The following is a 15,650-nucleotide window of genomic DNA, read 5'->3' on the forward strand; positions in this document are numbered from 1 at the left end:
TATACAGCGCAGTGTATACTCCTCATATACAGCGCAGTGTATACTCCCCATATACAGCGCAGTGTATACTCCCCATATACAGCGCAGTGTATACTCCTCATATACAGCGCAGTGTATACTCCTCATATACAGCGCAGTGTATACTCCTCATATACAGCGCAGTGTATACTCCTCATATACAGCGCAGTGTATACTCCTCATATACAGCGCAGTGTATACTCATATACAGCGCAGTGTATACTCCTCATATACAGCGCAGTGTATACTCCCCATATACAGCGCAGTGTATACTCCCCATATACAGCGCAGTGTATACTCCTCATATACAGCGCAGTGTATACTCCTCATATACAGCGCAGTGTATACTCCTCATATACAGCGCAGTGTATACTCCTCATATACAGCGCAGTGTATACTCCTCATATACAGCGCAGTGTATACTCCCCATATACAGCGCAGTGTATACTCCCCATATACAGCGCAGTGTATACTCATATACAGCGCAGTGTATACTCCTCATATACAGCGCAGTGTATACTCCTCATATACAGCGCAGTGTATACTCCTCATATACAGCGCAGTGTATACTCCTCATATACAGCGCAGTGTATACTCCTCATATACAGCGCAGTGTATACTCCCCATATACAGCGCAGTGTATACTCCTCATATACAGCGCAGTGTATACTCCTCATATACAGTGCAGTGTATACTCCTCATATACAGCGCAGTATATACTCCTCATATACAGCGCAGTGTATACTCCTCATATACAGCGCAGTGTATACTCCTCATATACAGTACTATGTATACTCATATACAGCGCAGTGTATACTCCTCATATACAGCGCAGTGTATACTCCTCATATACAGCTCAGTGTATACTCCTCATATACAGTACTATGTATACTCCTCATATACAGCGCAGTGTATACTCCCCATATACAGCACAGTGTATACTCCTCATATACAGCGCAGTGTATACTCCTCATATACCGCGCAGTGTATACTCCCCATATACAGCGCAGTGTATATTCCTCATATACAGTACTATGTATACTCCTCATATACAGCGCAGTGTATACTCCTCATATACAGCGCAGTGTATACTCCTCATATACAGCGCAGTGTATACTCCCCATATACAGCGCAGTGTATACTCCTCATATACAGTACTATGTATACTCCTCATATACAGCGCAGTGTATACTCCTCATATACAGCGCAGTGTATACTCCTCATATACAGCGCAGTGTATACTCCTCATATACAGTACTATGTATACTCCTCATATACAGTGCAGTGTATACTCCTCATATACAGCGCAGTGTATACTCCTCATATACAGCGCAGTGTATACTCATATACAGCGCAGTCTATACTCCCCATATACAGCGCAGTGTATACTCCTCATATACAGCGCAGTGTACACTCCTCATATACAGCGCAGTGTATACTCCTCATATACAGCGCAGTGTATACTCCTCATATACAGCGCAGTGTATACTCCTCATATACAGCGCAGTGTATACTCCTCATATACAGCGCAGTGTATACTCCTCATATACAGCGCAGTGTATACTCCTCATATACAGCGCAGTGTATACTCCTCATATACAGCGCAGTGTATACTCCTCATATACAGCGCAGTGTATACTCCTCATATACAGCTCAGTGTATACTCCCCATATACAGCGCAGTGTATACTCCTCATATACAGCGCAGTGTATTCTCCTCATATACAACGCAGTGTATACTCCTCATATACAGCACAGTGTATACTCCTCATATACAGCGCAGTGTATACTCCTCATATACAGTGCAGTGTATACTCCTCATATACAGCGCAGTATATACTCCTCATATACAGCGCAGTGTATACTCCTCATATACAGCGCAGTGTATACTCCTCATATACAGCGCAGTGTATACTCCTCATATACAGTGCAGTGTATACTCCTCATATACAGCGCAGTGTATACTCCTCATATACAGCGCAGTATATACTCCTCATATACAGTGCAGTGTATACTCATATACAGCGCAGTGTATACTCCTCATATACAGCGCAGTGTATACTCCTCATATACAGCGCAGTGTATACTCCTCATATACAGCGCAGTATATACTCCTCATATACAGCGCAGTGTATACTCCTCATATACAGCGCAGTGTATACTCCTCATATACAGCGCAGTGTATACTCCTCATATACAGCGCAGTGTATACTCCTCATATACAGCGCAGTGTATACTCCTCATATACAGCGCAGTGTATACTCCTCATATACAGCACAGTGTATACTCCTCATATACAGCGCAGTGTATACTCCTCATATACAGCGCAGTGTATACTCATATACAGCACAGTGTATACTCCTCATATACAGCGCAGTGTATACTCATATACAGCACAGTGTATACTCATATACAGCACAGTGTATACTCCTCATATACAGTGCAGTGTATACTCCTCATATACAGCGCAGTATATACTCCTCATATACAGTGCAGTGTATACTCCTCATATACAGCTCAGTATATACTCCTCATATACAGCGCAGTATATACTCCTCATATACAGCGCAGTGTATACTCCTCATATACAGTGCAGTGTATACTCCTCATATACAGCGCAGTATATACTCCTCATATACAGCGCAGTATATACTCCTCATATACAGCGCAGTGTATACTCCTCATATACAGCACAGTGTATACTCCTCATATACAGCGCAGTGTATACTCATATACAGCGCAGTGTATACTCCTCATATACAGTACTATGTATACTCCTCATATACAGCGCAGTGTATACTCCTCATATACAGCGCAGTGTATGCTCCTCATATACAGCACAGTGTATACTCCTCATATACAGCGCAGTGTATGCTCCTCATATACAGTACTATGTATACTCCTCATATACAGCTCAGTGTATACTCCTCATATACAGCTCAGTGTATAGTCCTCATATACAGCGGAGTGTATACTCCTCATATACAGCGCAGTGTATACTCCTCATATACAGCGCAGTGTATACTCCTCATATACAACGCAGTGTATACTCCTCATATACAGCGCAGTGTATACTCCTCATATACAGTGCAGTGTATACTCCTCATATACAGCGCAGTGTATACTCCTCATATACAGCGCAGTGTATACTCCTCATATACAGTACTATGTATACTCCTCATATACAGCGCAGTGTATACTCCTCATATACAGTACTATGTATACTCCTCATATACAGTGCAGTGTATACTCATATACAGCGCAGTGTATACTCCTCATATACAGCGCAGTGTATACTCCTCATATACAGCGCAGTGTATACTCCCCATATACAGCGCAGTGTATACTCCTCATGTACAGCGCAGTGTATACTCCTCATATACAGTGCAGTGTATACTCCTCATATACAGCGCAGTGTATACTCCTCATATACAGTACTATGTATACTCCTCATATACAGCGCAGTGTATACTCATATACAGTGCAGTGTATACTCCTCATATACAGCGCAGTGTTTACTCATATACAGTACTATGTATACTCCTCATATACAGCGCAGTGTATACTCCTCATATACAGTGCAGTGTATACTCCTCATATACAGCGCAGTGTGTACTCCTCATATACAGCGCAGTGTATACTCATATACAGCGCAGTGTATACTCCTCATATACAGCGCAGTGTATACTCCTCATATACAGTGCAGTGTATACTCCTCATATACAGCGCAGTATATACTCCTCATATACAGCGCAGTGTATACTCCTCATATACAGCGCAGTGTATACTCCCCATATACAGCGCAGTGTATACTCCTCATGTACAGCGCAGTGTATACTCCTCATATACAGTGCAGTGTATACTCCTCATATACAGCGCAGTGTATACTCCTCATATACAGTACTATGTATACTCCTCATATACAGCGCAGTGTATACTCATATACAGTGCAGTGTATACTCCTCATATACAGCGCAGTGTATACTCATATACAGTACTATGTATACTCCTCATATACAGCGCAGTGTATACTCCTCATATACAGTGCAGTGTATACTCCTCATATACAGCGCAGTATATACTCCTCATATACAGCGCAGTATATACTCCTCATATACAGCGCAGTGTATACTCCTCATATACAGTGCAGTGTATACTCCTCATATACAGCGCAGTATATACTCCTCATATACAGCGCAGTATATACTCCTCATATACAGCGCAGTGTATACTCATATACAGCGCAGTGTATACTCCTCATATACAGCACAGTGTATACTCCTCATATACAGCGCAGTGTATACTCATATACAGCGCAGTGTATACTCCTCATATACAGTACTATGTATACTCCTCATATACAGCGCAGTGTATACTCCTCATATACAGCACAGTGTATACTCCTCATATACAGCGCAGTGTATGCTCCTTATATACAGCACAGTGTATACTCCTCATATACAGCGCAGTGTATACTCCTCATATACAGCGCAGTGTATACTCCTCATATACAGTGCAGTGTATACTCCTCATATACAGCGCAGTGTATACTCCTCATATACAGTACTATGTATACTCATATACAGCGCAGTGTATACTCCTCATATACAGTACTATGTATACTCCTCATATACAGTGCAGTGTATACTCATATACAGCGCAGTGTATACTCCTCATATACAGCGCAGTGTATACTCATATACAGCGCAGTGTATACTCCCCATATACAGCGCAGTGTATACTCCTCATGTACAGCGCAGTGTATACTCCTCATATACAGTGCAGTGTATACTCCTCATATACAGCGCAGTGTATACTCCTCATATACAGTACTATGTATACTCCTCATATACAGCGCAGTGTATACTCCTCATATACAGTGCAGTGTATACTCCTCATATACAGCGCAGTGTATACTCATATACAGTACTATGTATACTCCTCATATACAGCGCAGTGTATACTCCTCATATACAGTGCAGTGTATACTCCTCATATACAGCGCAGTGTATACTCCTCATATACAGCGCAGTGTATACTCCCCATATACAGCGCAGTGTATACTCCCCATATACAGCGCAGTGTATACTCCTCATATACAGTGCAGTGTATACTCCTCATATACAGCGCAGTGTATACTCCTCATATACAGTGCAGTGTATACTCCTCATATACAGTGCAGTGTATACTCCTCATATACAGTGCAGTGTATACTCCTCATATACAGTGCAGTGTATACTCCTCATATACAGTGCAGTGTATACTCCTCATATACAGCGCAGTGTATGCTCCTCATATACAGCGCAGTGTATGCTCCTCATATACAGCGCAGTGTATACTCCTCATATACAGCGCAGTGTATACTCCTCATATACAGCGCAGTGTATACTCCTCATATACAGCGCAGTGTATACTCCTCATATTCAGCGCAGTGTATACTCCTCATATACAGCGCAGTGTATGCTCCTCATATACAGCGCAGTGTATGCTCCTCATATACAGCGCAGTATATACTCCTCATATACAGTGCAGTGTATACTCCTCATATACAGCGCAGTGTATACTCATATACAGTACTATGTATACTCCTCATATACAGCGCAGTGTATACTCCTCATATACAGTGCAGTGTATACTCCTCATATACAGCGCAGTGTATACTCCTCATATACAGCGCAGTGTATTCTCCCCATATACAGCGCAGTGTATACTCCCCATATACAGTGCAGTGTATACTCCTCATATACAGTGCAGTGTATACTCCTCATATACAGCACAGTGTATACTCCTCATATACAGTGCAGTGTGTACTCATATACAGCGCAGTGTATACTCCTCATATACAGCGCAGTGTATGCTCCTCATATACAGCGCAGTGTATGCTCCTCATATACAGTGCCGTGTATACTCCTCATATACAGTGCAGTGTATACTCCTCATATACAGCTCAGTGTATACTCATATACAGCGCAGTGTATACTCCTCATATACAGCGCAGTGTATACTCCTCATATACAGTGCAGTATGTACTCCTCATATACAGCGCAGTGTATACTCCTCATATACAGTACAGTGTATACTCCTCATATACAGCGCAGTGTATACTCCTCATATACAGCGCAGTGTATACTCCTCATATACAGCGCAGTGTATACTCATATACAGTGCAGTGTATACTCCTCATATACAGTGCAGTGTATACTCCTCATATACAGCGCAGTGTATACTCATATACAGCGCAGTGTATACTCATATACAGTGCAGTGTATACTCCTCATATACAGTGCAGTGTATACTCCTCATATACAGTGCAGTGTATACTCCTCATATACAGCGCAGTGTATACTCCTCATATACAATGCAGTGTATACTCCTCATATACAGCGCAGTGTATACTCCTCATATACAGCGCAGTGTATACTCCCCATATACAGCGCAGTGTATACTCCTCATGTACAGCGCAGTGTATACTCCTCATGTACAGCGCAGTGTATACTCCTCATATACAGCGCAGTGTATACTCCTCATGTACAGCGCAGTGTATACTCCTCATATACAGTGCAGTGTATACTCATATACAGCGCAGTGTATACTCCTCATATACAGCGCAGTGTATACTCCTCATATACAGCGCAGTGTATGCTCCTCATATACAGCGCAGTGTATGCTCCTCATATACAGCGCAGTGTATGCTCCTCATATACAGTGCCGTGTATACTCCTCATATACAGTGCAGTGTATACTCATATACAGCGCAGTGTATGCTCCTCATATACAGCGCAGTGTATACTCCTCATATACAGCGCAGTGTATACTCCTCATATACAGCGCAGTGTATGCTCCTCATATACAGCGCAGTGTATGCTCCTCATATACAGCGCAGTATATACTCCTCATATACAGTGCAGTGTATACTCCTCATATACAGCGCAGTGTATACTCCTCATATACAGTACTATGTATACTCCTCATATACAGCGCAGTGTATACTCATATACAGTGCAGTGTATACTCCTCATATACAGCGCAGTGTATACTCCCCATATACAGCGCAGTGTATACTCCCCATATATAGTGCAGTGTATACTCCTCATATACAGCGCAGTGTATACTCCTCATATACAGCACAGTGTATACTCCTCATATACAGCGCAGTGTATACTCCCCATATATAGTGCAGTGTATACTCCTCATATACAGCGCAGTGTATGCTCCTCATATACAGCACAGTGTATACTCCTCATATACAGTGCAGTGTATACTCCTCATATACAGCGCAGTGTATACTCCTCATATACAGCACAGTGTATACTCCTCATATACAGCGCAGTGTATACTCCTCATATACAGCACAGTGTATACTCCTCATATACAGTGCAGTGTATACTCCTCATGTACAGCGCAGTGTATACTCCCCATATACAGCGCAGTGTATACTCCCCATATATAGTGCAGTGTATACTCCTCATATACAGCGCAGTGTATACTCCTCATATACAGCACAGTGTATACTCCTCATATACAGTGCAGTGTATACTCCTCATATACAGCGCAGTGTATACTCCCCATATATAGTGCAGTGTATACTCCTCATATACAGCGCAGTGTATACTCCTCATATACAGCACAGTGTATACTCCTCATATACAGTGCAGTGTATATTCCTCATATACAGTGCAGTGTATACTCCTCATATACAGCGCAGTGTATACTCCTCATATACAATGCAGTGTATACTCCTCATATACAGCGCAGTGTATACTCCTCATATACAGCGCAGTGTATACTCCCCATATACAGCGCAGTGTATACTCCTCATGTACAGCGCAGTGTATACTCCTCATGTACAGCGCAGTGTATACTCCTCATATACAGCGCAGTGTATACTCCTCATGTACAGCGCAGTGTATACTCCTCATATACAGTGCAGTGTATACTCATATACAGCGCAGTGTATACTCCTCATATACAGCGCAGTGTATACTCCTCATATACAGCGCAGTGTATGCTCCTCATATACAGCGCAGTGTATGCTCCTCATATACAGCGCAGTGTATGCTCCTCATATACAGTGCCGTGTATACTCCTCATATACAGTGCAGTGTATACTCATAAACAGCGCAGTGTATGCTCCTCATATACAGCGCAGTGTATACTCCTCATATACAGCGCAGTGTATACTCCTCATATACAGCGCAGTGTATGCTCCTCATATACAGCGCAGTATATACTCCTCATATACAGTGCAGTGTATACTCCTCATATACAGCGCAGTGTATACTCCTCATATACAGTACTATGTATACTCCTCATATACAGCGCAGTGTATACTCATATACAGTGCAGTGTATACTCCTCATATACAGCGCAGTGTATACTCCACATATACAGCGCAGTGTATACTCCCCATATATAGTGCAGTGTATACTCCTCATATACAGCGCAGTGTATACTCCTCATATACAGCACAGTGTATACTCCTCATATACAGCGCAGTGTATACTCCCCATATATAGTGCAGTGTATACTCCTCATATACAGCGCAGTGTATGCTCCTCATATACAGCACAGTGTATACTCCTCATATACAGTGCAGTGTATACTCCTCATATACAGCGCAGTGTATACTCCTCATATACAGCACAGTGTATACTCCTCATATACAGCGCAGTGTATACTCCTCATATACAGCACAGTGTATACTCCTCATATACAGTGCAGTGTATACTCCTCATGTACAGCGCAGTGTATACTCCCCATATACAGCGCAGTGTATACTCCCCATATATAGTGCAGTGTATACTCCTCATATACAGCGCAGTGTATACTCCTCATATACAGCACAGTGTATACTCCTCATATACAGTGCAGTGTATACTCCTCATATACAGCGCAGTGTATACTCCCCATATATAGTGCAGTGTATACTCCTCATATACAGCGCAGTGTATACTCCTCATATACAGCACAGTGTATACTCCTCATATACAGTGCAGTGTATATTCCTCATATACAGCGCAGTGTATACTCCTCATATACAGCACAGTGTATACTCCTCATATACAGTGCAGTGTATACTCATATACAGCGCAGTGTATACTCCTCATATACAGCGCAGTGTATACTCCTCATATACAGCGCAGTGTATGCTCCTCATATACAGCGCAGTGTATGCTCCTCATATACAGCGCAGTGTATGCTCCTCATATACAGTGCCGTGTATACTCCTCATATACAGTGCAGTGTATACTCATATACAGCGCAGTGTATACTCCTCATATACAGCTCAGTGTATACTCATATACAGTGCAGTATGTACTCCTCATATACAGCGCAGTGTATACTCCTCATATACAGCGCAGTGTATACTCCTCATATACAGTGCAGTATGTACTCCTCATATACAGCGCAGTGTATACTCCTCATATACAGCAGAGTGTATACTCCTCATATACAGCGCAGTGTATACTCCTCATATACAGCGCAGTGTATACTCATATACAGTGCAGTGTATACTCCTCATATACAGTGCAGTGTATACTCCTCATATACAGTGCAGTGTATACTCCTCATATACAGCGCAGTGTATACTCCTCATATACAGTGCAGTGTATACTCCTCATATACAGCGCAGTGTATACTCCTCATATACAGTGCAGTGTATACTCCTCATATACAGTGCAGTGTATACTCCTCATATACAGTGCAGTGTATACTCCTCATATACAGCGCAGTGTATGCTCCTCATATACAGCGCAGTGTATGCTCCTCATATACAGCGCAGTGTATGCTCCTCATATACAGTGCCGTGTATACTCCTCATATACAGTGCCGTGTATACTCCTCATATACAGCGCAGTGTATGCTCCTCATATACAGCGCAGTGTATGCTCCTCATATACAGCGCAGTGTATACTCCTCATATACAGCGCAGTGTATACTCCTCATATACAGCGCAGTGTATACTCCTCATATACAGCGCAGTGTATACTCCTCATATACAGCGCAGTGTATTCTCCTCATATACAGCGCAGTGTATACTCCTCATATACAGCGCAGTCTATACTCCTCATATACAGTACTATGTATACTCCTCATATACAGCGCAGTGTATACTCCTCATATACAGTGCAGTGTATACTCCTCATATACAGCGCAGTGTATACTCCCCATATACAGCGCAGTGTATACTCCCCATATATAGTGCAGTGTATACTCCTCATATACAGCACAGTGTATACTCCTCATATACAGCACAGTGTATACTCCTCATATACAGCACAGTGTATACTCCTCATATACAGCGCAGTGTATACTCCCCATATATAGTGCAGTGTATACTCCTCATATACAGCGCAGTGTATGCTCCTCATATACAGCACAGTGTATACTCCTCATATACAGTGCAGTGTATACTCCTCATATACAGCGCAGTGTATACTCCTCATATACAGCACAGTGTATACTCCTCATATACAGCGCAGTGTATACTCCTCATATACAGCACAGTGTATACTCCTCATATACAGTGCAGTGTATACTCCTCATATACAGCGCAGTGTATACTCCCCATATACAGCGCAGTGTATACTCCCCATATATAGTGCAGTGTATACTCCTCATATACAGCGCAGTGTATACTCCTCATATACAGTAGTGTATACTCCTCATATACAGTGCAGTGTATACTCCTCATATACAGCGCAGTGTATACTCCCCATATATAGTGCAGTGTATACTCCTCATATACAGCGCAGTGTATACTCCTCATATACAGCACAGTGTATACTCCTCATATACAGTGCAGTGTATACTCCTCATATACAGCGCAGTGTATACTCCTCATATACAGCACAGTGTATACTCCTCATATACAGCGCAGTGTATACTCCTCATATACAGCGCAGTGTATACTCCTCATATACAGCGCAGTGTATACTCCTCATATACAGCGCAGTGTATACTCATATACAGCGCAGTGTATACTCATACAGCGCAGTGTATACTCATATGCAGCGCAGTGTATGCTCCTCATATACAGCGCAGTGTATGCTCCTCATATACAGCGCAGTGTATGCTCCTCATATACAGTGCCGTGTATACTCCTCATATACAGTGCAGTGTATACTCCTCATATACAGCTCAGTGTATACTCATATACAGCGCAGTGTATACTCCTCATATACAGTGCAGTGTATACTCCTCATATACAGTGCAGTATGTACTCCTCATATACAGCGCAGTGTATACTCCTCATATACAGCACAGTGTATACTCCTCATATACAGCGCAGTGTATACTCCTCATATACAGCGCAGTGTATACTCCTCATATACAGCGCAGTGTATACTCATATACAGTGCAGTGTATACTCCTCATATACAGTGCAGTGTATACTCATATACAGCGCAGTGTATACTCATATACAGCGCAGTGTATACTCATATACAGTACTATGTATACTCCTCATATACAGCGCAGTGTATACTCCTCATATACAGTGCAGTGTATACTCCTCATATACAGCGCAGTGTGTACTCCTCATATACAGCGCAGTGTATACTCATATACAGCGCAGTGTATACTCCTCATATACAGCGCAGTGTATACTCCTCATATACAGTGCAGTGTATACTCCTCATATACAGCGCAGTATATACTCCTCATATACAGCGCAGTGTATACTCCTCATATACAGCGCAGTGTATACTCCCCATATACAGCGCAGTGTATACTCCTCATGTACAGCGCAGTGTATACTCCTCATATACAGTGCAGTGTATACTCCTCATATACAGCGCAGTGTATACTCCTCATATACAGTACTATGTATACTCCTCATATACAGCGCAGTGTATACTCATATACAGTGCAGTGTATACTCCTCATATACAGCGCAGTGTATACTCATATACAGTACTATGTATACTCCTCATATACAGCGCAGTGTATACTCCTCATATACAGTGCAGTGTATACTCCTCATATACAGCGCAGTATATACTCCTCATATACAGCGCAGTATATACTCCTCATATACAGCGCAGTGTATACTCCTCATATACAGTGCAGTGTATACTCCTCATATACAGCGCAGTATATACTCCTCATATACAGCGCAGTATATACTCCTCATATACAGCGCAGTGTATACTCATATACAGCGCAGTGTATACTCCTCATATACAGCACAGTGTATACTCCTCATATACAGCGCAGTGTATACTCATATACAGCGCAGTGTATACTCCTCATATACAGTACTATGTATACTCCTCATATACAGCGCAGTGTATACTCCTCATATACAGCACAGTGTATACTCCTCATATACAGCGCAGTGTATGCTCCTTATATACAGCACAGTGTATACTCCTCATATACAGCGCAGTGTATACTCCTCATATACAGCGCAGTGTATACTCCTCATATACAGTGCAGTGTATACTCCTCATATACAGCGCAGTGTATACTCCTCATATACAGTACTATGTATACTCATATACAGCGCAGTGTATACTCCTCATATACAGTACTATGTATACTCCTCATATACAGTGCAGTGTATACTCATATACAGCGCAGTGTATACTCCTCATATACAGCGCAGTGTATACTCATATACAGCGCAGTGTATACTCCCCATATACAGCGCAGTGTATACTCCTCATGTACAGCGCAGTGTATACTCCTCATATACAGTGCAGTGTATACTCCTCATATACAGCGCAGTGTATACTCCTAATATACAGTACTATGTATACTCCTCATATACAGCGCAGTGTATACTCCTCATATACAGTGCAGTGTATACTCCTCATATACAGCGCAGTGTATACTCATATACAGTACTATGTATACTCCTCATATACAGCGCAGTGTATACTCCTCATATACAGTGCAGTGTATACTCCTCATATACAGCGCAGTGTATACTCCTCATATACAGCGCAGTGTATACTCCCCATATACAGCGCAGTGTATACTCCCCATATACAGCGCAGTGTATACTCCTCATATACAGTGCAGTGTATACTCCTCATATACAGCGCAGTGTATACTCCTCATATACAGTGCAGTGTATACTCCTCATATACAGTGCAGTGTATACTCCTCATATACAGTGCAGTGTATACTCCTCATATACAGTGCAGTGTATACTCCTCATATACAGTGCAGTGTATACTCCTCATATACAGCGCAGTGTATGCTCCTCATATACAGCGCAGTGTATGCTCCTCATATACAGCGCAGTGTATACTCCTCATATACAGCGCAGTGTATACTCCTCATATACAGCGCAGTGTATACTCCTCATATACAGCGCAGTGTATACTCCTCATATTCAGCGCAGTGTATACTCCTCATATACAGCGCAGTGTATGCTCCTCATATACAGCGCAGTGTATGCTCCTCATATACAGCGCAGTATATACTCCTCATATACAGTGCAGTGTATACTCCTCATATACAGCGCAGTGTATACTCATATACAGTACTATGTATACTCCTCATATACAGCGCAGTGTATACTCCTCATATACAGTGCAGTGTATACTCCTCATATACAGCGCAGTGTATACTCCTCATATACAGCGCAGTGTATTCTCCCCATATACAGCGCAGTGTATACTCCCCATATACAGTGCAGTGTATACTCCTCATATACAGTGCAGTGTATACTCCTCATATACAGCACAGTGTATACTCCTCATATACAGTGCAGTGTGTACTCATATACAGCGCAGTGTATACTCCTCATATACAGCGCAGTGTATGCTCCTCATATACAGCGCAGTGTATGCTCCTCATATACAGTGCCGTGTATACTCCTCATATACAGTGCAGTGTATACTCCTCATATACAGCTCAGTGTATACTCCTCATATACAGCGCAGTGTATACTCCTCATATACAGCGCAGTATATACTCCTCATATACAGCGCAGTGTATACTCCTCATATACAGCGCAGTGTGTACTCATATACAGCTCAGTGTATAGTCCTCATATACAGCGCAGTGTATACTCCTCATATACAGTGCAGTATGTACTCCTCATATACAGCGCAGTGTATACTCCTCATATACAGTGCAGTGTATACTCATATACAGCGCAGTGTATACTCCTCATATACAGCGCAGTGTATACTCCTCATATACAGTGCAGTATGTACTCCTCATATACAGCGCAGTGTATACTCCTCATATACAGTACAGTGTATACTCCTCATATACAGCGCAGTGTATACTCCTCATATACAGCGCAGTGTATACTCCTCATATACAGCGCAGTGTATACTCATATACAGTGCAGTGTATACTCCTCATATACAGTGCAGTGTATACTCCTCATATACAGCGCAGTGTATACTCATATACAGCGCAGTGTATACTCATATACAGTGCAGTGTATACTCCTCATATACAGTGCAGTGTATACTCCTCATATACAGTGCAGTGTATACTCCTCATATACAGCGCAGTGTATACTCCTCATATACAATGCAGTGTATACTCCTCATATACAGCGCAGTGTATACTCCTCATATACAGCGCAGTGTATACTCCCCATATACAGCGCAGTGTATACTCCTCATGTACAGCGCAGTGTATACTCCTCATGTACAGCGCAGTGTATACTCCTCATATACAGCGCAGTGTATACTCCTCATGTACAGCGCAGTGTATACTCCTCATATACAGTGCAGTGTATACTCATATACAGCGCAGTGTATACTCCTCATATACAGCGCAGTGTATACTCCTCATATACAGCGCAGTGTATGCTCCTCATATACAGCGCAGTGTATGCTCCTCATATACAGCGCAGTGTATGCTCCTCATATACAGTGCCGTGTATACTCCTCATATACAGTGCAGTGTATACTCATATACAGCGCAGTGTATGCTCCTCATATACAGCGCAGTGTATACTCCTCATATACAGCGCAGTGTATACTCCTCATATACAGCGCAGTGTATGCTCCTCATATACAGCGCAGTGTATGCTCCTCATATACAGCGCAGTATATACTCCTCATATACAGTGCAGTGTATACTCCTCATATACAGCGCAGTGTATACTCCTCATATACAGTACTATGTATACTCCTCATATACAGCGCAGTGTATACTCATATACAGTGCAGTGTATACTCCTCATATACAGCGCAGTGTATACTCCCCATATACAGCGCAGTGTATACTCCCCATATATAGTGCAGTGTATACTCCTCATATACAGCGCAGTGTATACTCCTCATATACAGCACAGTGTATACTCCTCATATACAGCGCAGTGTATACTCCCCATATATAGTGCAGTGTATACTCCTCATATACAGCGCAGTGTATGCTCCTCATATACAGCACAGTGTATACTCCTCATATACAGTGCAGTGTATACTCCTCATATACAGCGCAGTGTATACTCCTCATATACAGCACAGTGTATACTCCTCATATACAGCGCAGTGTATACTCCTCATATACAGCACAGTGTATACTCCTCATATACAGTGCAGTGTATACTCCTCATGTACAGCGCAGTGTATACTCCCCATATACAGCGCAGTGTATACTCCCCATATATAGTGCAGTGTATACTCCTCATATACAGCGCAGTGTATACTC

Source organism: Phyllobates terribilis, unplaced genomic scaffold (genome assembly GCF_046119375.1).
Source record: "Phyllobates terribilis strain yellow unplaced genomic scaffold, ASM4611937v1 Scaffold_9__5_contigs__length_417890890, whole genome shotgun sequence".
In the NCBI taxonomy this organism is placed as follows: Eukaryota; Metazoa; Chordata; class Amphibia; order Anura; family Dendrobatidae; genus Phyllobates; species Phyllobates terribilis.